The following is a 24,795-nucleotide window of genomic DNA, read 5'->3' on the forward strand; positions in this document are numbered from 1 at the left end:
AAAGAAATGAGGGTGTTACATAACCAAATTATTTCAATGTTGCAGTAGCAGTCACAGCATAGCTCCCTGGTTTTCTATAACAGACCATCCATTACTATTGCATTTCTCCTCCTAAATGTCTCTCTCAGTAAGATAAGGGTTTTACTTAGCCTATTTTGGTCTCAGTTTGTACTGTACAATGGGGATAATAACTGCTTAGTAGTGTTACAGTAAAGTATAGTGATAATGAATATAAAGGACTTAGAAATATGCAGATGCTTAACAGATTTTTCAGGAAATGCTACCTGCTGTTATTTTCCACACAATAATTCTTACTTGCTGACTCTCTGCAACTTCTGGTTGCATCTGGATTCTTCAAACTCTTGGGAAGTGAACTCAGGGCCCCAGCTTCTTTGAGCCTCCATTTTGGTATTCCCATTTGTAAATGGCCTTTTAGTGTCTCTTCACTCAACTCCAAATTTCCTTTTCCAGTTAAACTGTGAGCCCCAAGAACCCTCCTTCCAGGATCCCAGGCACCCTGCACAGCCCTGGCAGCACCTCCTTCCTCCCAGCCCACAGGGGCCAAGACCCTGTCATGCATCCAAAGCTTGGGCCACAGCACCAGCCCTTGCTTGAAAAGCCCCATGGCGAGCAGCTGGGTAACTATCCACTCCAGCCTCAGTTTCCCTGGCGGCAGGACTGGGGGACACCACCGGCCACCCAGGGCCTGAGAGTGCTGCCTGAAGCCACCTGGAGCTCCCAGACCCTGCCCACTGACCTGCAAGTGACTCTCTTGCTACTCATGGTGGTTGGGATGAAAGGCAGTCGTCGCTCTGCCACCTCTGCTGCGGCCATCGCCTAATATAATGTATTTTTTAGCAAGTTCTGGGACTGATTCCTTTTAAAAAAAAAAAATTCATAGGAAAATGAATATTGGTAAAACACAGTCTGATACTTTCAAAAAGATTGCAGTGGAGTGGAAAAATTAGGTAGGAAAACATCTTACAGAATAAATGTTAAAATTACCAGAAGAAAATAAGGGTCAGACATCTTCCATTTCTGGCAAAGATGAAATATACCCATTCCTCCTAGATCTTCCTTCTTACAACTAAAAACATGGACATCACACAGCAAACAAGAATAGGAAGATTCTGAAAAGGTTGAAAAACGAAGACAATTGCCTCAGAATCTCAAGACTTCAAGAACAACATGGCAATAATCCCCCTGGGTTTCCTTATTGCTTCCTGCATTTCCCAGACAGGGTGCTGCACTGGTCACCAATCTGAATGGCTAAAAAGCACAGGAAAAGTAATCTCTAAGAAAAACTTATCTCCTCTAGTCAAAGGACCGGGAAAAGAATGGTCTAACAACAGAAAATCTTTTTGGCCATACCTACTCTATGCCAGCCCCACACCAATAAAAATAATATTGCACACACTGCCATCCTATGCTATGAAATTAAGCAGCAGTGCTCCAATTCTCACACCTGATGATGTTCATGGAGCCAAGGAGTGAGTCTTCCATTCTGCCTGCACATGCACTCCATTTCCTTCTTTGGGAACTGTCAGCAGATTTGAACAGGTAGCTAATCTTCCACTCCCCACACAGCAGAAGCAGTGCTGGTCCTCTAATTCCCCTGGCAGGGTAGTGTCAACAGAAACAAGTGAGGAGCTATTTTTCTATCCCCTTCTCAGTGGAAACAGGCATGTACCAATTTCCCTACTGGGAAAGTGTCACCAGGACCAAGCAAGGAGCTGACTCCATTTCCCATTCACTGGAGGCAGATTGTGTTTGAATTCCCTGCTACCTGGAGTAGTTTTGGCAGAGCTGAGGGTGGAGCTCATCTTCTATCTTTCATCCAGCTAAAGTAGGCAGTGCTCCAGTTCTTCTACCAGAGTAGTGCCAACAGGTTCCAGTGGTGAGATGAGCCTCTATCCCTACCTAGCAGCAAAGAAACTTAACAAGGCAGGGTGAGTCACCATGATACACCCCCTGGTGCCAGCAAGACCCAGTATGAACTAAGCCTCCACTTCCTATCAACATAAACACAGTGGTGGGAGGTGGGGATATTTGGCATTCACTTACTATAGCTATAAATGGGGATCTGAGCTTCTGCCTCCAAACTGCAGCAGCAAAGCAGTATGTATGCCAGACTTCAGCTTTTCCTTTTCCTAGAAGCAGCAAGCACTTGGAGGCAATGAGATAGTGGGAGTTGGTGCCCCTCTTTCACCAGGAAGATGTCAACAAAGCCATGAGGAGAGCTAAACTTCCATTTGACCATCTGCAATGAGGTTCGGTGAGTCAGTGCTCCACTTTTTCTGTGTTGGTGGAACAGGGCCCAGCAGGAAGCTGAACAAGCACACCTACTTATCCCTTGTGCTATACCTCAGTAGGGGACTGCCCACTAAAAAAAAAAGATTAAGAGGATCTAGAGTCTCATAGTATAATATCCAGAATATCTAGAATGCAAAAGAAAATCACTCGTTATTCTAAGAACCAGAAAAATCACAATTTGAATGAGAAAAGACAATTGATATCAACGCTGAGATGAATTAGGCTTTAAAATTATCTGACAAGGATTTTAAAGCAACTATATAAAAATGCTGTAACAAATAATTATGAATTCTTTTGAGACAAATAAAAAATAGAAAATCTTAGCAAGGAAGTAAAAGTTTTTAAAAAAAGAACCAAGTGGAATATATAGAAGTGAAAAATATCTTCACTAAAATAAAAAAACTCAATGGATTCTATTACAGGTAAGAATAAGTGAACTTGAAGACAGATCAATAAAATTTACCTAGACAGAACAATAGAGACTTATGGGAAAATTACAAAGGAGTTAACATTTGTATCATTAAAGGCCCAGAATAAGAAGAAAGAGTGAATGGGGCCGGGTGTGGTGGCTCACGCCTGTAATCCTAGCATTCTGGGAGGCCGAGGCAGGAGGATCGCTCAAGGTCAGGAGTTTGAGACCAGCCTGAGCAAGAGTGAGACCCAGTCTCTACTAAAAATAGAAAGAAATTAATTGGCCAACTAAAAATATATAGAAAAAATTAGTTGGGCATGGTGGCACATGCCTGTAGTCCTAGCTACTTAGGAGGGTGAGGCGGAAGGATTGCTTGAGCCCAGGAGTTTGAGGTTGCTGTGAGCTAAGCTGACACCACAGCACTCTAGCCCAGGCAACAGAGTGAGACTCTGTCTCAAAAAAAAAAAAAAAAAAAAAAAAAACCGAAAGAAAGAAAGAGTGAATGGGACTGGAAAAGTATTCAAATAATTTCTGATAATGCCCCAAATTTGGCCAAAGCTGACAGTTTCAGTAAGGTGAGCAAACTCCAAATATCACAAACCCAGATAAGTCTGTGCCAGGGTATATCATATTTAAACTTCTAAAAACTAAATACAAAAAAATTATTAAAGCAGAGAGAAATTTTATATTACTTACAGAGGAACACCAATTCAAATGATAATAATTTCTCATTGAAAAGCATGGAGGCCAGAAGGAAGTGGAATAACGTTTTTCAAGTACTGAAAGAAAAGAACCATCATGAATTTTATATCCAGTGAAAATATGATTCAAAAATAAAGAAGAAATGAAAATATTCTCAAAGGAAAATGAAGAGAATTTGTTGCTGGTCAGCCTGCCTTTAAAGGCTAGCTAAAGGAAAGTCTCTAAACAAAAAAGAAAATGACAACAAAAGAAGGTTTGAAATTTCAGAATGGAAAGAAGAATATCAGAGTGGGTAAAACTAAGGGCAAATGTAGTAGACTACCCTTCTCATGAGTTTCTTAAACCATATTTGATGGCTGAAGCAAAAATTGTAACGATATCAAAAGTAGTGCTCAGTGTTTATGGGAGAAATACTTAAAACAATTATACATTAAAAGTGGAAAGGGTAAAGGAAACTAATTAAGGTTCTACCCTTATACTGGTAATATGTTGATACCAGTAGACTCTGATAAATAATATATATGTGATAAGTTATTACACTACTACTATATTATAGTAGTACCTAGAGCAAACACTAAGAAAACTATACAAGTGATATGCTAAAATCATTGAAAATAAATCCACATGGAATCCAAAAAAGAAATGTGCATTTAACCCATAGGAAGTTAAGAAAAGAGAAACAGTGTAACAAGAAAGAAAAGAAACAAACATAAAACAAAATATAAAATAGCATCTTAATCCCTAACACACTAATAATTGCTTTTAATGTGAAAGGCCTAAATATACCGCTTAATAGGCAGATCTACAGAATGGATGAAAAAAAGCATGATCCAACAGTTAGATGTCTACAACAAACTCATTTAAAATACAATAGCACAGGTAGGTTGAAAGTAAAAGGATGAAAAAAGGTATACCATGCAAATATTAATTTAAAACAAGCAGAATTTGCTATATTGTTATGAGATAAAGTAGACATCAAGCAAACAAAATTACTAGAGACAAAGAGGGACATTACATAATGTTAAAAGACAAAATTCACCTAAGAAGGCGTATGATCCTAAATGTATACATACCAAACAACAGAGTCTCAAATTACATGAAACAAAAACTGATAGGATAAAAGAAAATTATAAACTCGGACATAATATTGTTTTTCTCTTTTCTTACTTCAATAAGCTGGTCTAAGAATGATTTATTCCAGGTACACAGATGGTTCAATATTCAAAGTCAGTAAATTTACTATATGTGAAAATTAATTTAAAGTGAATCATAGACATCAATTAAAAGCTAAAACTACAAAACTCTTAGGAAAAAAGCAAAGGAGTAAACCTTTGTGACCTTGGATTAGGCAAAGGTCAAGTGACAACAGGAAAAAAATAGATAAATTGGACTTCATCAAAATTAAAAATTTTTGTGTTTCAAAGGACACCATCAAGAAAGTGAAAGGGAAAAATTTTTTGGTAAATTATGTATCTCATAAAGGACTTATATCCAGAATACATAAATAACCCTTACAACTTAACAATAAAAAGGCAAATAAACGAATTTTTAAATGGGCAAAGAATTTGAAGACATACAAATGAGCAATAAGCACATGAAAAAATGTTCACCACATTGGTCATTACTGAAGATGCAGATCAAAACCACAGTGAGATACCACTGTATACCCACTAGGATCGCTGTAAAAAAATACAGATAACAAATAATGGTGAGTATGTAGAGAATTGCAATCCTCTTATACTGCTGGTGAGAATTTAAATGGTGCGCCCATTTTGGAAAACAGTTTGGTAGTGTCTCAAAGTGTTAAACATGGAGTTATCATATAACCTAGCAGTCCTACTCCTAGAGAATTAAAAAGATATATCCACACAAAAACTTGCATATGAATGTTCATAGCAGCATTATTCAAAAAATTGGAAACAACCCAAATGTTCATCAGCTAATGAATGGATAAGCAAAATGTGGTGTATCCATGCAGTGGAATATTATTGACCATAAAAATGAAGGAAGTACTGATACTTCCTTTACGTTCATCCATGCTACAATATGAATGAACCATGAAAACATTTGAAATCAATGAAGCCAGACACAAAAGGCCACAAATTTTTCACTCTATTTTATGAAATGTCCAGAATAGGTTATTTGTAGAGAAAGAAAGTCAATTAGTGGTTGCTAGGGCTGCAGAAAAGGGAAAATGTGGGGTAGCTGCCATGGGTATGAAGTTTCTTTTTTGGGTGATGAACATGCTCTAAAATTAGGTAGTGGTGATGTTTACATGACTCTGTACATATACTAAAAAACTCTGAATTGTATGCTATAAATGGGTAAAGTTTATGCTGTATGACTTTTATCTCAATAATACTATTATTAAAAATCAATATATGTAATCTACCAGATCAATAGAATAAAAAATAAAAATCATGTGATCAGATCAGTTGATACAGAAAAGATATTTTTAAATGTCCAACATGCATTCATACTAAAAATGCTCAGTTCATAGGAAAAGAGAAGAATGTCCTCAACTTGATAAAGGGCATCTATAATGAAAGGATAGGCACATAGATTAGTGGAACAGAATAGAGAACCCAGAATTAGACTACCACTAATATGCGCAACTGGCCAGGCACGGTGGCTCACACCTGTAATCCTAGCACTCTGAGAGGCCGAGGTGGGCGGATTGCTCGAGGTCAGGAGTTCAGAACCAGCCTGAGCAAGAGCAAGACCCCGTCTCTACTATAAATAGAAAGAAACTAATTGGCCAACTTAATATATAGAGAGAAAAAAATTAGCCGGGCATGGTGGGGCATGCCTGTAGTCCCAGCTACTCGGGAGGCTGAGACAGGAGGATCACTTGAGCCCAGGAGATTGAGGTTGCTGTGAGCTATGCTGACGCCACGGCACTCACTCTAGCCTGGGCAACAAAGTGAGACTCTGTCTCAAAAAAAAAAAAAAAAATATATATATATATATATATATGCCCAACTAATTTTTTTGACAGAGGAGCAGAAGAATTCAGTGAGGAAGGATAGCCTTTTCAACAAATAGTGTTGGAAGAACTCAGCATACATAGGCAAATAAATGAACCGCAACCTAAACCTCCTTCCTTATGCAAAAATGAATCATGAAATTAAATAGAAAATGTAAAAATATAAAACTTATAGAAAAGAGTATAGGAGAATACTTAGAGGATGTAGTGCTAGGTAAAGAATTCTTAGACTTTGAGACAAAAAGTACAATCCCTAAAGAATAGATAAGTTGGATCTCATCAAAATTAAAAACTTTTTGTCTGTGAAAGACTTTAAGAGGATGAAAATATGAGCTACAGACTGGGAGAAAACATTTTGCAAACCATGTATCCAACAAAGGACTAGTATCTAGAATATGTAAAGAACCTTTAAAACTCAACAGTATAAAAGCATTCCAATTAGGAAATGGGCAGAAGACAGGGACTGAAGAGGATATACAAATGGTAAATGAGCAAATAAAAAGATGTTTAACATCACTAGGCATTATAGAATACAAATAAAGTCCACAATGAGATATCAGTACACACCTATCAGAATGTCTAAGATAAAAGCAAAAGGTCAAGTTAGTGAGAAGTTCCAAGCAGTACCAAGTGCTGGTGAGGATGTGGAGAAAGTGGGTCACTCACACATTGCCGGTGGAAATGTATAATGGCACGGCCACTCTGGAAACACTTTGGCAGTTTCTTTAAAAACTAAACACAACCACCATACAACCCAGTAATTACACTCCTGGGCATCTATCCCAGAGAAATGAAAACTTATATTCTCATAGAAACCTGTACATGAATTTTTATAGCAGCTTCATTTATAACAGCCCCAAACTGGAAACAACCCAAATGTCCTTCAACAGGTGAATGGTTAAACAAGCTGTGGTACATTCATGTCATGTAATGGTACTCAGCAATAAAAAAAGAATGAACTGTTGATACAATAAATAGCTTAGATGGATCTCCAGGAAATCATGCTGGGTTAAAAAAGCCAATCTTTAAGGTTACACATAAGTCCATTTATATAACGTTTTTGAAAAGACAATTTTGGAACTGGAAAACAGATTTCTAGTTGCCGGGATTAAGGGAGGTGGGACAGGAGGAAGTTGGGTGTGACTGCGGGATCCTTAGGATGGTGGTAATATTCAGTATCTGGATTGAGGTGGCATTTATACAAACATACACATGCAGTAAATAAGATTGTGTAGAACTTACACACTCAAATGAGTACAAGAAAGAATGGGAAATAAGTAAGATTAGTGAATTATACCGATGTCAGTATCCTGGTTTTGATGTTGTACTATAGTTTTATAAGATTTTTCCATTGGAAACTGAATAAAGGGTACACAGCATTTCTGTTATTTCTTACAAGTGCACGTTAATCTATAATTGTCTCAAAATAAAAGATTCAATTTTTTTGAAAGGTACTAGATGAACACAGATGAGAAGGTAATATAGTGTGAAGAACTTGGAAGCTTTAAAGAGCAGGCGATCTTTGAACTTGACCTTGAAAGATGAATAGGATTTCAGTATGCTTTTGTCTTATTCTTTTTTTAAAAAAGAAGGAAAAATAATTAACACTGTTACCTCATTCTCTGAGAAGACCTCTCAGTAGGCCCTTCATGGCCCTTGAATTGTGTCACTAACCGTAGGCCAAGGTAAAATTCAGGAGACTGAGATTATGAGTTAAAGGACATGAACAAGAAATTCTTAGTTGGGGAAAGATGAGTAAAATTTGGATATTATGTGCCTAGGGTACCAAAAGAAGATTGACAAAAGACACAAAGAAAAATAGGCCTTGCACTCAGGAAAGAAGTGTAGACCATTTAGCCATTTAGGTGCATAAAATTAGTAGTTACAGGCACCAAAGTGAATGAGTGTATGTAGGGTGAGCATGTAGTCTGTCAAGGGTAGAAGACCAAGGATAGACTGAAGAGCTCAAACATTTTAAGGATGGAAGCTTCTTAGGAAAAAGTGGAGTTGGCAGTACAAAAAGGTGGATATTAGAGAAGTCAAAGAAAAGGAAAAGCAAAGTTGGTGACAAGTTCCAAGCAAGGGTGGGCCACCCTGTGCTCTGCTGCTGCAAGATCAGCTAGGACAGGCCTGGAACAGAGAGGTCTGTGGATTTAGCCATCAAGTCCTTTCCTTGTCTTTTGGATATCTCCTGAGTTGTTCCAGTTCAGTGATTGGAGCCAAAGCCAAGTTATAGTCAGTTGAGGAGTGGATGAGAGATGAAAAATTGGGGATCCTAAATATAAACATCTCTTTTAAGGAGCTTTGCTTTGCAGAGGAGGTGAGAGGGAGCTTGAAAGAAGCAGGGTCCTAGAGGTATTTTTGCAAACAGGGAAGATTTGAGATTGGTGGCATGTGGTGGGTAAGGAGCCAGTGGACAACATACACATTTTTGGACTCCTCGTTGGAAATTGCCTTCAGAGCCTGTGGCACATATTCAACAATGGCAAATTTTCATCTTTTGAGGGTGGATTTGATTTTCTGAAACAGCCAAGTCAGTTCAGAGCCAAGGGTGGTAAATCAGGTGGGTGATCAAGTTGGATAATACAACTTTTTTTAAAAAGTATAATTATAAAGTAGTAAAACTGATTTTCTTATGAAGCTCATGAATTGGATTAGAAAGTAGTTCTTAAAGAATTTTACAAACCGTTTGAGCCAGTTGTAGCATTATCTGAATAAGTGGATTTGTAACTTTGAAAAGAGGACACTCATTTGTGTAGAAGTTCTTTTATGCCTGTGAAGAAATTGGTCTTGTTACATTATATGTATTCCTCGTACTCAAAATGTAAAGTTGCCCTGTAGTCTTTTTGCCTGAGAAGTGACTTAGTGGAATTATACCAACATTTATATATGGGAGAATCAAGAGTTCAAATTGTGATTGTTTAAACAGTTCTCCTGTGGTCTTACAGATGTAATTAGAATTCCTAGGATAGGAGTGTTCCCACAAGCATAACAATACTTTAAATGTGTGTTCAATTATCCTTTTCTATAGTCATATTTAATCGTTTCTTTCTAAAATAGAGTTATTTTGAAAATATTAAATCACTAGCATAATCTCAAGTGTCCACAGACAGTGCTGGGCATGTGGGGTACCCACTGAATACCCCTCTCCTGTCTGCTCTGCTCTGGTGTTTGCTATACCAAGAGGAAAATCAGTTCCCTCTGAGTGGGTCATCTCCATTCAGTGTTTGGCCTAAAGTATCCAGGATACAGAAAATTAACATGTGTAAAAATTTGAAGTTTTCACTTAGCTTTGTTGTTAATGTGGCAAATATATATTTGTATGTGTGTATATATATATAAATACATCATTTATTGAATGCTTATTTTATGCCTTTTTATGCATATGTGTCCTCTCATTTAATCATTTAAACAACCCTGTGAAATACCTGTCCCTATTTTACAGAGGAAGAAACTGGTTCAGATGAGTATAGTCACTTGCTCGAGGTCACGTGGCTCAGAGGGGCAGAGTTGGGACTTGAATTCAGGTTTGCTGTGCGGGAGGCTCTAACTCACTGTCCTTATATGTCTCTACCTTCTTAAACCCATGCCCTTGATGAAAACAACAACAACAATTAATTAGAAGCACTTTATGCTTCCCCCTCTCTTATGCTGAGAAAATAGAAGTTAGATCCTTTTTTTGTCTAATCCCTACCGGCCAAAAACTATAGCATTTTACTTTATGTAATTTTAATTACAAAAAGAAATAGTTTTTAACCTGATTTGTTTTTGCAATAGAAAGCCCACATTGATGTTCTGCCCTGCCCTCCCTCTGCCTGCCCACAGTGTGGAAGTGATGACTGTACCATCCTGTCATGGCGTCCTTAATGAGAAAGCACTGGAGAAAGCCATGACAAGTTAGCCATTCTAGGAAACTTTCCACAGCTGTTGGATTAATTAAGACTTTTCTGGTACCAAATAACAGAAGCCACTGGAGCTCGCTTAAGCAGAAAGGAGAAATTGTTTCAAGGATCGTGTGGTGTCTCCCAGAATCCAAAGGCACAGAACCCAGAAAGACTTCCTTCTTCCTCTCTGCCCTCTTACTCCACACATCTGCTTCCGACCCCCCTCCTCTTCCCCCAGACCAGCCTCCTTTGCTTGCTGCTCTTCAGTGGGTCGGCTGCTATTTGCAGCCACCAAGTTGCTCTCTTGCTCTCTTGGCCCATCCAACTGAAGGGAGACTCATTTTTCTCTCTTTCCTCCCTTCACATACCTTCCCCTTTATATCCCTCTCTCTTTCTCTGTCCTAATTCCAAATTCTAGGGCAAAGATCAGATTGTCCCATTCTGGGTTACATGTTAGTTTGGGAGAAGGCATGTGAGGACAAACAACCCAATGTGTCTACCACAGCTGTGTTCAGCCGTACCTTTATGGCTATTCTTCTATTCCAGGAATTTGAAATTTGAAAGTTTTAAAAGACTCTGATATCACAGGGGTAAAATACAAGAATGTAGGGTTTAGAGATCTGTTTGGTTTGAATCCTTACCTGGTGTGTACTTACTAGGTATATAAGTTTTAACCCCTCTGAGCCCTACTTTCTTTAAAGTTAAAAGGGTTATACAAATAATATCTTTGTCATGAGGTTGTGGCAGGCTTTAATGTAATAACACATAGAGTGCTTAGCACAAGGTCTAGCACACATTATGCTTGATAAAATATTGCCTCTTAACCAGGTGGCTCACCCTATAATCCCAGCATTTTAGGAGGCCCAGGTGGAGAGATCATTTGAGGCCAGGAGTTCAAGACTAGTGTTGCCCAGGCTAGAATGTAGTGATATCATCATAGCTCACTGTAACCTCAAACTCCTGGGCTCAAGCAATCCTCTTGCCTCAGCCTCCCAAGTAGCTGGCACTATAGGTGCATGCCACCACACCCAGCTAATTTTTCTATTTTTAGTAGAAGTGGGATCTCACTTTTGCTCAGGCTGGTCTTGAACTCCTGGCCTCAAGCAGTCCTCCTGCCTGAGCCTCCCAAAGTGCTAGGATTACAAGTGTGAGCTACTGCACCCAGCCTACAAAATATTTGTTTTAAAAAAATTAGCCAGACATGGTGGTGTGCACCTCTAGTCCCAGCTACTTGGGAGTCTGTGGCAAGAGGATCACTTGAGTGCAGGAGTTTGAGGTTGCACTGAGCTATGCCCAGGCAACAAAGTAAGACCCTGTCTCAAAAAGAAGAAAAAAAAATGGACATACAAGACTAGAGTTAGCTTTCCCTATTAATGAGAAGAAAGAATTCATACTTTTTTCTGTTAAAGGTCACAAAGTCTTACTCACTTGGCTAGAGTGATAGAGTCCCTGATCATCCTGAAATATAGGTGATTTTATATATATATATATACACATATATATATATACATATATATATATTCATGTTGTTATTCTTTATTTTCAGCAGAAAAGTTAATTGAAATGCTTGTCTATATCTCTTATACAAGTCTCTTACCTCACTAAACTGAGACTTTTGTAAATATCCTCAGTGTTTTACAGAACCATGCCAGGTCTTTTACAGCCCATTTGTGATGCTTCAACAATAGTATCTTTCCACATCCTCCTCTTAGTAAAAAACATTGATTTCGAGAATACATTTTCCAGGCAATTTCTCTGCCTCCCAGGGGGAATATTTTGAGACCTCCCAGTGACCATAGGATTAAAAGACTTGACAGGAAAGCCCTAGAATTCTTCAAGAGCAAGGCCTTTGAAAGATGCATTGTTGTGGAATCTCCCTTTGAAAGAGACCACTTTATCTTGCTCCGAAACCTCTATAGGACAGACATAGCATTTTCTTTTCTGAAAAGAAATTCTGGGTAATGTAGAAGAACAAACATGTGTAGGTAATCCAGTATGGGTAGTGTGTAATTTGAAGAATGATAGTTCCATTTTTATGGTTGCCATAACAATCATACAGTTGTGGAAAAAATGTGTATGGCTTTTATAGAAGGGAGCTGGCACCATTGTAATGATTCTTCTCATATCAGAACAACTGTTTTCAGATCTGAAAAATAGGGGTGGCTTAACCCTTCGCCAGTTAGCTCAGCGTGTTCCCTGAGAAGTCTCTTTGGAGGTCCTGGGCTGGTGAAATGTATTCACCACTTGCATTTGCATTTTAGCCTGATAAATGGATTGAGAATTAAGGATGATGATCCTTTCAACAGCGGGTTCTGAATTCCTAGCTTGAGAATTCAAAGGATGAGAAAAAAAATATTGTTCCTCAAATAGAAATCTAGGAGAGCTGTCTAGACATAGTTAATTCCTTGACGTTGTGACTATTCTTAATTCTGTCCACTAAATTCTGGCCTTTACCCCATTGTGTTTAGTCTCAGATAGAGTCATATTAAAATTTGGTTACAATTTCTGTTTTATTTTTACACATTAACTATGTCGCTTATAGAAATGGAGATGGAAATTTTCAAGTGTAGTATATTTAAGTGAAAACATATCCACGCATATTCTTTCTTTGGCTACCTTTTCCCTAATTTTGTATACCCTTGCCAAAGGAAAGTACTTGGGACTTGACTTCTCAGTTATGCTAAGGAATATCCAATTTGAAGAAACTTGATATCAGAACTCTGAATGTGGATTTTCAGGTTGAGGGTGGAAAGCTGTCAGATTTGGATGTGGTACCTAAAATCAAGTCATTGTCAACTCAGTCAATCATAGAGAAACTTTTTCTCATAGAGATTTAGGATAATTATTACTTTAGCCAAAATGCTTCCAGAGTGTTTAAATCTTAAGATAAAGTCTGGAACAAAGAGTAGAGGTAGAGGAGATTTCAACTTCATTGAAATAGAATTTGGTCTAATTGACTTATTTTAACATTTTCCCTTTTGGTGCATTTCTGTCCTATTCAGTCATAGCTCTGCAGTTCCATGACCTTGGGCAAATTACTTAATCTCTCTAAGCCTCAGTTTCCCCATACACAAAATGAGAATAAAAATAATACTCACCATTATTATAATTCTATCCTCTCAAGGGACCATTTCTAGAAAATAGAGAAAAAAATTGTTTTTAATGAGAGCAAGGTTTTCCATATATTGAAGACATCTAGTATGTTTATATTCTGTGAAGATTTTGTACATTGTATAGACCTTTTTATGCTTAAACTCTTAACACTGCACTTAGGGGCTTAGATATTTGATCCTTCTGTGGGATCATTTCCTGGAAGCTTATAGCCACTTCCTTTTCTCTGATTTTAAAACTTAATTTGTATCAATCAGTGTTCTCATAGCCTTTCTTAAAGTAACCCCAGTATGATATTTTAAATCTGGATTATAGGAAAATCACTACCCGAGCTAAAAGAAGAAAGAAAGAGATGTTCGGAGCAAGCTGGTTCCTACAACTTGGACTGGTTCTTGACACAAAGCAAGTGAAAATTTATGAAAAGGACTACAATTACAGTTACAAACTGTTTAGGAAAGAAAGGGATGGGAATATTTCTTGGGAAAAGTTGTTTGAAGGGCTGCATGGTATCAAGGAGTCAGCTAATTCTTTGTGGCTACAAAAGACCTGAATTAGGAAATTTCTCAGAGTCAGATTTCAATTCAGCATATAAAGGTACTTTCTAATAGTTAGAGCTATCTGAACTTGAGTTGCATGCCTAATGAGGCAGTGAACACTTCCTCTCACCTCCCCATCCCAAGTATTCAAGATATGGGTTGATCTATGTGAATGATTTGGAGGCCTTTAGGGGATAATATTTGGACTAGGGCAACCTTCCTACTATTATGATTCTATGATTCTGGTCTCTGAACTGATAAGAAGTTCTTTCCAGGATTTAGTGTTAAGTAAAAATAAGCAAGGTAAAAAGAATTTATACCATTTGTCTAAGAAAGAAGAGAAAATAAGCAAAATGTATATATCTGTATATCTATATCTATCTGTATCTATATCTTTATATATACATATATATATATCTGTATCAAAAAGAAAAACAAACATAGGATAAACCAGAAAATGATGAAAGTAGTTATTTATAGAGGAGAGGTAGGAGCAAGGGAAAGTTAGAGATGGGCATGAGACTTCTCTGCATATAACTTAACTTTTGAACCATTTAAAGTTTTAAATATTCAACAATAAAATTAAATCTAAAAAGCAGTAAAAGCAAAATTTCTAAAATCAAAATCAAACAAAAGAAATGGGCCTAATGTTTGTCAAATATATAGTATCAGCATATACGAAATACATAAAAAAAAAATTCAAGTAACTTCTGAACGCTGTTTTTTTAGACAGTGTCTCTGTCGCCTGGGTTAGAGTATAGTGGTGCCATCATAGGTCACTGCAACCTCAGACTCCTGGGCTCAAGCAATTCTCCTGTCTCAGCCTCCCAAGTAGTTGGGACTGTAGGTGCATGCTACCATGCACGGCTTATATTTCTGTTTTTTATAGGGATAGGGTCTTGCTCAGGCTGGTTTGAACTCCTGGCCTTAAGTAGTCCTCCCATCTTGGCCTCCCAAAGTCCTAGGATTGATTACATGCGTGAGCCACTGCACCTGGCTGGCATTGTATTTTGAACATACCTAACTACATGCCCTTAGTGAGTATATTGTGAGGATAAAATGCCAGAGAAATCTTAAACTTAATAGATCTGTTGTTGTTAATAGTATGAGTTTGTAATTCTGAAACTATTTTGAATATTGAGGCTATTGGGAGCTGGAGTTCTCACTGGAAAAATGAAGGTATCAATATGGAATGGGAGAAGGTAAGGAAGAACCCTGTGGTGTTAGATTCCAGTTGAAGGTGTCAATATGAACTCATGATTTTTAAACAGTATATTAGGTTGAACTACATGAAATTGCCAGGTTTTAGGCCACAGTAGTCAAATATCCACAGTTTCATATGATTCAACCCAATATTTGCTGACTGAAAGGGCCTAGAAGCAATGACATCCCAGTGGTAATGAGCATATCTAACACCCTGTCTTGGTTTCTAAATACCATTCACCACCAAAAGGGATCTGAGCTCCTTAGAAAAGCAGGTGATTACAAATCTGGGGCAAGGATTATACAAGGTGAAACTGATCCATTCTACTCTGCCAAAAAGCAGAGACATGGGGACATGACACAGGGATATAGGAGATCACTTGAAAGGGCTCCTACTGGCTTAATTTGCAACAATTTACATAACTAAAATAATAGTAATGGTAAGGGATTATAAAACATTGAATTTTTAAATACCAGTGAATCTGTAATGATTCCAAAAATACCTTGGGGGCAGAGCAGGAAAATCTGCTTTTAAAAGAGAGCCAGCAATGTAGAAGGTATTATAGGATTGGCAAAACACCATTTTACAATTTATAAAGTTATGATTAGTTCAGGGAAAAATTAACAATGGATGCTGAAACTATTCACCAAAAGGTTTTTTAAGAACAGGTTATTCACATGATCTCTAAGTTTCCAGAGAGACTCATAACAGATTACTTATAACATTTACAAAGTTTAAAAGATAGCCTTAAAATAGACAGTTTTGGCTATTAGCACCTTAACCAAGTAATCAAGTCTGGCAGGCTGACCTGACAATTTGTGCCTTCTGAAGCGGTGCAATATGAAGTCATACCATTACCTATGAAGTATTCAAGCCAAAATATTCATTCACCCTGAATCTAGTCAAGCCTTTAACCTAACTTTCCATTTATAGGAAATACAGAGGAGATTAATTTCACCACATTTGGTTTATTTTTGTCCTTCTCTTCCTCCTTCCATGAGGAAACAATCCAATAAATCCAGAACACAAGACATCCTATGAGACAACTAGCCTGGACTCTTTAAAAATAAGCAATGTTATATTTGAAAAAAAAAAATAGATGGGTGGACAAAAAACAGGCTGAAGAGATATAACTACCAAATACAATGTGTAAACTTTGATTAGATCCTGAATCAGGAGGAAAATAAAAAGTAAGACTTTGGGGGCCAAAGAAAAGACATACAGATATACTCTGTACATTGGATGTTACGAAATTATCAATCTTCTTACCTTTGGCATTAGTATTGTGGTTCCGTGGAAGAATGCTCTTATTCTTCAAAAATGCATGCTGAAGTACGGAGGAGCAAAATATCACGATCTCTTCAACATACTCTTCAGTAGTGAGGATTACAAAAAAGGTAGACATATAAGGAAGGAATGTAGGGAAGAAAAAGATAAAGCAAATACGGCAAAATGTTGAAATGTGATGAATCTTGGTGAGAGATATATGGATGTTCATTTTACTATTCTTTCAACTTTCCTGAAACCCTAACATTTTTCAAAATGAAAATTGAGGCAAAGAAAGTTTATTTGAGCATATTCTCTGGTTTTAAACCATGGATTTCTTGGCTCCTGCCTGGCAATCTGGCTCCCACAGTCCTAGCCCAGTCTCGTGCTGTGGCCTCTACTCCAGCGTGTGGTGTTTTCTGAAGTATGAAGAGAGGCATAGAACGGTGAGCGGCTCTTTGAATGAGTAAATGAACATGGGCGGGGGGACCATTTCAGTTGGTTGTGTCTTATCACAGCCCTGAAGGAAGTAAAGTAACCTCATAACCACATTAATTTGGTCTAGAATTTTGCTAAAGCTTGAGGTGGCCTCTCTGTGGACCCAAGGTTCATAACCTCTGGTAAGGTTGAGCATCATTTCTTCCTGCTTACTGGTGGCCTCACACATGTCTCTTCATCACTGAGTGGGAATAGAGGTGGAAATGTGGTGACAGATTGACCAAGGTCACTTTCTGCTCTGAATAGACCTTAGTCTTTTTCTGTTCTGAAACATCTGTAATCTGTGTCAGACTGCTTAGCATTTGTTGTATCAGGAGAACTGAGTGGAAGAGTATTAAGACGTCAGCAACTGGCATCAGGAAAAATAAAAGGTACAGCCCACTGAACCAAGGGGGACAGACCTAGGTCTGAATGATGATTCTAGCTTGGTGAAATGGAAGCTAAGATGAATTCAGTGTCTGACTTTGCTGGAATGTCCCTGTACCCATCTGGCTGGTCTACATTGGTACTCCTGGGGACACATGACCATGGATGAATGCTCCAGCTCTTTAGTTGTTTTTCCTTCTATGGTTTACACAAACCTACCTGCTTTCTGTGAAACTGTGATAATTAATCAAAGAAAGTATTGGAGTAAAAATTTTATTCTTCATCCTCTTAAGGTTATTTCTTAATTTTTTTTCCATTCCTTTTCACTCTTTCACCATCATTGATCCAGATTCTCCTCCTGAGAATTGCTTGCTAGCAAGGAGACAAACCCAGAGTCACGGACAGAGGAAGGCCTCTATAAATTTTGTTAATCTGGAAATGGTCCCTGAACCGCAGTTTGTAAAACACTATTTTATGAGAAAAGAAGATGGGATGAAGACAGAAAAGGACACCCTTGGAAACAATAACACTGTGGTGTGACCACAGGATTGAACGCCAGGAAGTCATGAGTTCTAATCCTAAATGTATTTCCCAAGACACAGTGGCAAAATTGAATGGAAAAGTGCTAACAAGAGCCCTTTGGTCATTTTTTCATTCACCTATCCATCAACTATTAATTATATACATGCCTTCAGTGTGCTGGAAGGGATACAAAGACAGGCCAGTATCATAGCCAGACCTGATACTGGCTCCCCGCCTGTCACAGTGATAAGACATGTCCATAAGTAATCACCAACATACTAGGGACAGTGGTCAGTGCCATCAGAGGGGGCAGGTTGCAGGCATCAGTAGGGCAAGTGGGGAGAAGTGATTTCCATTCCGTGGAGCCATGAGGGTTGCTGGAAAAAGAATGGCATTGCAGCCAGGCCTTGAAAAGCTAGGTTGGTCTTAGACATTGGACATTGGTGGAGTAAGTGTCCCAGTACAGGAACAGCACGAATGTTTCAGAGAGCAGAAGATGTAGAGAAAAGTTTAGCATACAAGGTGCATAGTGGGCGTATGCAGTCTAACTGGAAAATATGTTGGGGCTATATCATGATGGGCTTTGAATCCTAAGCTGAATTTCTGTTTTACTCTGTAAGGAGCCTATGAAGGTTTTTGACCAGGCTCCTGCTTTAAGATGATTAATCTGGCAGTTTTCATGACCTTGGGGAGAGCAATTTCTGTGATGTGGTACGGGCTGTGGCCAAAATCCAGTGAGGTGAATAGTGACAGAGTGGTGAGTAAATGTTGCTGTGGTGACTAACATCTGCTTCCAGCTGAAGGGGGGCAGAGTAATGTTGGTACCTTTAGAAGGCAGAGGACGCAGGGTCAGAGGTGAGTGACAAAGGAGCAGAAATTCTTGCTATGCTTTTGTTCTTTCCTGGGATTCTTGGCCAAGTCTTAAGAGATTATAGAAGACTTCTTTTGCTTATTCATGTGTTCTTTCCCAGACCAATGGCTTTGAGGAAAACAGACAATCTTAGAAGTTTTCTGTCACTTTAAAAAGTTCTCCTAAGCCCTTCAGTCACGTGCCTTCAGAAATTTTGGTTACATAACATTGCTCTGAATTGGAATTCTGCAGCCTCATGAACTGGAGCCTCATTCTTTCCCTCCCCCACCTGGCACTTTATTTTCTGTGGGTCAGGGTTAGCTTCTTTATAACCATTGTTGCGGAACTCTTTAAATATTTGGTCTCACAGGTTCTAAAAGCTGGCAGGCCAGGCTGCTCCCTGCAGGTTGTGAGACCAGAGCCTTCCAGAAAAGGAGCCAGTAAAATCCCAAGCATGTTAACAGTGTATAACAGCTGCACGGTGCCCCACCCCCATCACCCCCAGCCCCGCCACATGGGGCCGGGCTCCCAAGTGCTGCGGCCAGCAGCTCCTGGCCACTGGCTCACAAACAGAAGGAGCCATCGTCGTGGCCGATTTGTAATTGCAGTGATGACAACAGATTAAATCACTGGCTCTCAGCACTAAGGACTGTGGTTTGTCAGGGTCACTCACTGTTCCTTTGCTTCTCCCAATTTTCCATAGTAAGAGAGAGGGAGTTCGGAGTCTACTGCTATAGTACAAATACTTACTGGGAGCCCTCTGAGTTTTACTCTGTCTAGAAGTTTGTTCTTTTAGTAGTCTATAATGCATCTCTTTCTTCCAGCATCCCTTCAACATGATTCTGAAATATTATAATCCTTCAATATACATGTATATTTTTTTTTCAGAATTTTACGGGGCACACACATTTTGGTTACATAATTTGCTTTTGTACAGTTTGAGTCAAAGTTGTAACTGTGCCTTTTACCCAGTTAATGTACACTGTACCCATTAGGTGTGAGTTTACCCATCCCCTCCTCCCCGCTTCCACCTACTTGATTTTCCTTCAGTTTCACTTCCATATGTGCACATATGTGTTGATCAGTTAGTTCTAATTTAGTATCACATGTATTTGTTTATACCTCACTTTTGTCCAAAAATGATTTAAGGCAGTATATATATATATATATATATATATATATATATATATATATATAGCAGTAAATTTTTTAAAAGTAAGAAATGGGATAAAAGGAATATATGAATAAGGAAATCATGCACAGTTAGAATAAAGATTAGTTCATGAAGTTTAAACTACAAATAAAGTCTTCTAGAGGCAAGTTAGAAATTTTTTTTTCTGAGTTTCCTAGCAGCCAAAGCAAAGAGGGAAATTTAAGGGCAAAATTCACGTGTAAGTAAGATACGGACTGTTAGCTCAAAACAAGAGTGTTTCCTTACGCTGCATAAATTTCTCCCATAAGTGCTCATAAAAGAGCACCAAATGACCAGATGGGCCCTTGCTCTCATCTTCTTCCCTGCAGTGAATAGCATAGCCATTCAGTTGACTTCCTGCAGTGTCCCTTGCAGTAGTCTTGGTAGCAAAGCCCTAAGTAGGACAAGGGCTCCCCTGAAGGCCTGCACAGGCTGTTTCCATGCCGTTCATCACTTCTCCAAAGAGGCTTCCCCAAGGAACCTTGCCTCTAAGGGATGCTCTGCCCCAAAAAAGAGCCAGGAGCAAATGAATCTGGCAAGAACTATTTTTTTTTTTTTTTTGAGACAGAGTCTCACTCTCTTGCCCAGGCTAGAGTGAGTGCCGTGGAGTCAGCCTTGCTCACAGCAACCTCAAACTCCTGGGCTCAAGCGATTCTCCTGCCTCAGCCTCTCGAGTAGCTGGGACTACAGGCATGCGCCACCATGCCCGGCTAATTTTTTTGTATATATATTAGTTGGCCAATTAATTTCTTTCTATTTATAGTAGAGACGGGGTCTCACTCTTGCTCAGGTTGGTTTCGAACTCCTGAACTCAAACGATCCGCCTACCTCGGCCTCCCAGAGAGCTAGGATTACAGGCGTGAGCCACCGCGCCCGGCCTGAATCTGGCAAGAACTATTGATATCAGTGTATTAAAAGCTCCTCAAAGTCCTACAATTAAGAATCAGCCCAGCATTTCCCAAACTGATATAATCGCAAGACCTTTTTAAGAAATTAAAACACTTATTTGGCACATTAAGAAACATTGATCTACTAGCACTCTGGGAGGCTGAGGTAGGAGGATTGCTTGAGTTCAGGAGTTCGAGACCAGCCTGAGCAAGAGCAAGACCCCGTCTCTACTATAAATAGAAAGAAATTAGCCAAACAACTAAAAATAGAAAAAAATCAGCTGGGTATGGTGGCTTGTGCCTCTAGTCCCAGCTACCCAGGAGGCTGAGGCAGGAGGATTGCTTGAGCCCAGGAGTTTGAGGTTGCTGTGAGCTAGGATGATACTCAGGCATGAGACTCTGTCTCAAAAAATAAAAAAAAAGAAACATTGATCTAAAATAGGGGTTAGTACCTTTCTATTAAGGGCCACATAGTATAAGTATTTTGGCACAACTAAAATAAACCACTGTCTCTGTCACAGCTAGTCAACTCTGCCATTGTATCAAAAAAGCATGGCTTTGTCTGATAAAGCTTTATTTGTAGATATTGAAATTTGAATTTTATATAATTTTTATTTGTCACCAAATAGTATTCTCCTTTTGATTAAAAAAAAAAATTTAAAAATGTAAAAATCATTCTTAGGCCGGGCGTGGTGGCTCACGCCTGTAATCCTAGCACTCTGGGAGGCTGAACCGGGCAGATTGCTTGAGATCAGGAGTTCGAAACCAGCCTGAGTGAGACCCCGTCTCTATTAAAAATAGAAAGAAATTAATTGACCAACTAACAATATATATACAAAAAATTAGCCGGGCATGGTGGCGCATGCCTGTAGTCCCAGCTACTCGGGAGGCTGAGGCAGCAGGATCGCTTGAGCCCAGGAGTTTGAGGTTGCTGTGAGCTAGGCTGACGCCACGGCACTCACTCTAGCCTGGGCAACAAAGTGAGACTCTGTCTCAAAAAAAAAACAAAACAAAAATCATTCTTAGCTCACATGCCATTCAAAGACAGGTAGCAGGCCAGATTTGGTCTGTGAACCATACTTTGTCAACCCCTGATCAAGAATGATGTTTGGGTGGCGTATCTTTCCAGCAGGCCTTTCGGAGTACTGTTCCTCAGGGTTCAGTTTTAATTTGAACTTTTATGTTTTTGGTTTAAGACCAGATTTAAAGAAAAGCAAACAGGTAGAGAATTGGTCTGAGTGCTTACAGGATGGTCTAGGATTTTCCTCAGAAAACAATTGTGGGTCCTCTCAAAGAACATATTTACAAACTAACAATAGAGGTATTACTCCATCACATACAGCTGGATCAACTTTAGGCTGGAAGTGTGTTACTGGGCATTATCATTCATTCCATGTACATAGAAATGAAAGTCTTAAAGCACCCAGAAACATTTAATTTTAAGAAAATATAACTTCCTTGTCAACTCTCCAAGTAAACTAGTAAGCTGTGTCTTCCCCCACCCCCAAGCTAACAGAGTTCTTTTTAATTTTGACTAGGGAGACATTCTTTCAGCTTCTTCTGATGCCACTGTGATGAAAGAAGAATCAAAACATTCCTGCTACCATATGTGACACTTCAGTTTCAGTTATACAAGTATTTTTTATTGAGCACTCAGTGTGTATAAAACATCTGGGTAGGTTTTACAGGGGATACAGAAGGAGCAAGGAGCAGACAGTTCCTTCTTTACCTTGGGAGCCAAGTTCAAGATCCTCACCAGTTATTGCTCCTTGCTATAGTGTCAGGATTAATTTCACCTCCCCGGCTCTTCCTGTCACCATTCATCTGTTCATTCAGAAAACACCTGTGGGTCGCAGCCTGTGTTCAAGGCACTGGGAACACAGCCCTCAGAGCGAGCTTTCCAGGGGACGCTGGCGTTTCTCTTTTCCTCTGGCATTCTTGCTTGCAATCTCTTTTATATGGTGGAGCATTTTATTACTGCATTTCTTAAGACTTCAACCTTTGTGTTCCGCACACTGTGTGTGACTCTCCTCAAAATATTTAGCAAGAGAGCGTGTCTCCTGATTAACCACCCTTTCTGGGACTGGATGCTCTTGTTCCTTCCACCTGAGTGGCACCCACGTTTCCCTGCCCTCTTTTCTCAGTGTACCAGTAGGAACATAGTTTTACCAGATCCATAATTTTAAAGCCATTGACTATATTAAGCAAGAGGAGTGTAAACAATGTTACAAGGTAGCTAAACATACACATATTATCTGTTGGATAATTGTTTTTGATTGAGGAAGACTCTATAGTGTTAATTTTTCCATTTATAAAAGGAATACTTAATTGCAGTGAAAATTTTTAAAACTATGTAAAAGTATACAGCAAAGAGAAAAAATTAATCTGTAATTCAGGCACCCATTGATCAATTCTATGACCATTTAACATGCATTTTTTTACTTTCCTTGATTCACACAGTAAAATTGACCTTTATTTGGTATATACTTCCATGAATTTTAAGATGCTGTACATTTGTGTAACCACCACCACAATCAAGATCAGAAAAGTTCCATACCCCCTGTATAAGCACCCCTTTGTCAGCCCCAGGCAGCCACTGATCTGCTGTCATTGTAGTTTTGTCTTTTTGAGACTGTCATATAAATGGAATCCTGTAGCATATAAGCTTTTGAAAATGACTTTTTTTCACTTAGATTCATTCAAGCTGTTGGTGTGTATGAATAATCGTTTACTTTTTGTTGCTAAGTACTGTTTCGTTGTGGGGTTGTCCCACAGTTTAGTTATCCATTTGCCATTTAAGATTACTTTTAAAACGTAAAGTTACATTTCAGGAGTCCTGAAGTGCTTTAAAATCAAGATGTATATTTAATGTGGTGGGGGTTTTTATTAACATTTCTGCAGAAAGTTATCGTTGACTTGATGGTGCATCTTATAACTAATACTGTCTTAGAATCGAGGTTTGTAGTGGTGAGATGATCAGTGTGGGGGATAAGGAGGGGCTGTTGAGGGCTATTAAGAATAAAGGAAGTGGCCGAGCACAGTGGCTCACGCCTGTAATCCTAGCACTCTGGGAGGCCGAGGCGGGCGGATTGCTCGAGGTCAGGAGTTCGAAACCAACCTGAGCAAGAGCGAGACCCCGTCTCTACTATAAATAGAAAGAAATTAATTGGCCAACTAATATATATAGAAAAAATTAGCTGGGCATGGTGGCACATGCCTGTAGTCCCAGCTACTCGGGAGGCTGAGGCAGGAGGATCACTTGAGCCCAGGAGTTTGAGGTTGCTGTGAGCTAGGCTGACGCCATGGCACTCACTCTAGCCAGGGCAACAAAGTGAGACTCTGTCTCAACAACAAAAAAAAAATAAAGGGAGTAGTCAAGAGTCAAATAAAGAAAGGCCCGGAAAGCATGGCAAGTCCATGCTAGAGCAGGGCTTCGGGGAAGTTTTGATCAGAGGAGCAACACCAGGAAAGAAATCTTTAAGAACAAAGCCTGTCTGATTGTGGTCAGTACCAAGCTGGCCACCATCATCAGTGCTGATGAGTCAGGAGAAGACAGGGTGCACTGCTAGTGCCGGATGAAGTGGAAGAAGAACTTGGAAAGAGTTTGGTGGAGGTAGCAAGCATTGACTAGAGAGCTTGGTTCAAGGGCAGAAGGGTAGTTGCGGAACACCCCAATCTCCAGGCCGGTACCTGGGCAGGAAAGGTAAGAGGTACGAAGAACCAAGGACAGCTGCTCCGTAAATCTTCAGGTGTTTATGTGGTAGGAATGGGTGGGTTGAGTGGGGCATGCTACATGCAAAAACGTACAACAGGAGAGAATGTCCTAGAGCTTCACAGATTAAGAAGGATATGTACACAGGGATACTGTGCAAAGATAAATGAGCACAGGCTGTACTTGATGATGGGAACTTGGGTAAAGTATATGATGATTCTATGGAAACAAACTGATTTGTATTTCCAAACAGAATTGTATTATAGCTAACTATACGGCCCAAAGTTTTTGGCAAAACTTATTCTTGGGTTCCTTCCCTCTGTGTCACAAGTCAGGTGACTTATTCTTTGACAT

At 39.1% G+C, this 24,795-nt stretch overlaps 1 protein-coding gene across 2 annotated transcripts in view; it reads left to right on the top strand.

The window, feature by feature from the left end:
• The window catches only part of DIS3L2 (DIS3 like 3'-5' exoribonuclease 2), a 328,686-nt gene that overhangs the window by 186,751 nt on the left and 117,140 nt on the right, over nucleotides 1-24,795 (top strand). The window lies entirely within an intron of this gene.

The sequence above is a fragment of the Microcebus murinus genome, chromosome 8 (genome assembly GCF_040939455.1).
Source record: "Microcebus murinus isolate Inina chromosome 8, M.murinus_Inina_mat1.0, whole genome shotgun sequence".
Lineage (NCBI taxonomy): Eukaryota > Metazoa > Chordata > Mammalia > Primates > Cheirogaleidae > Microcebus > Microcebus murinus.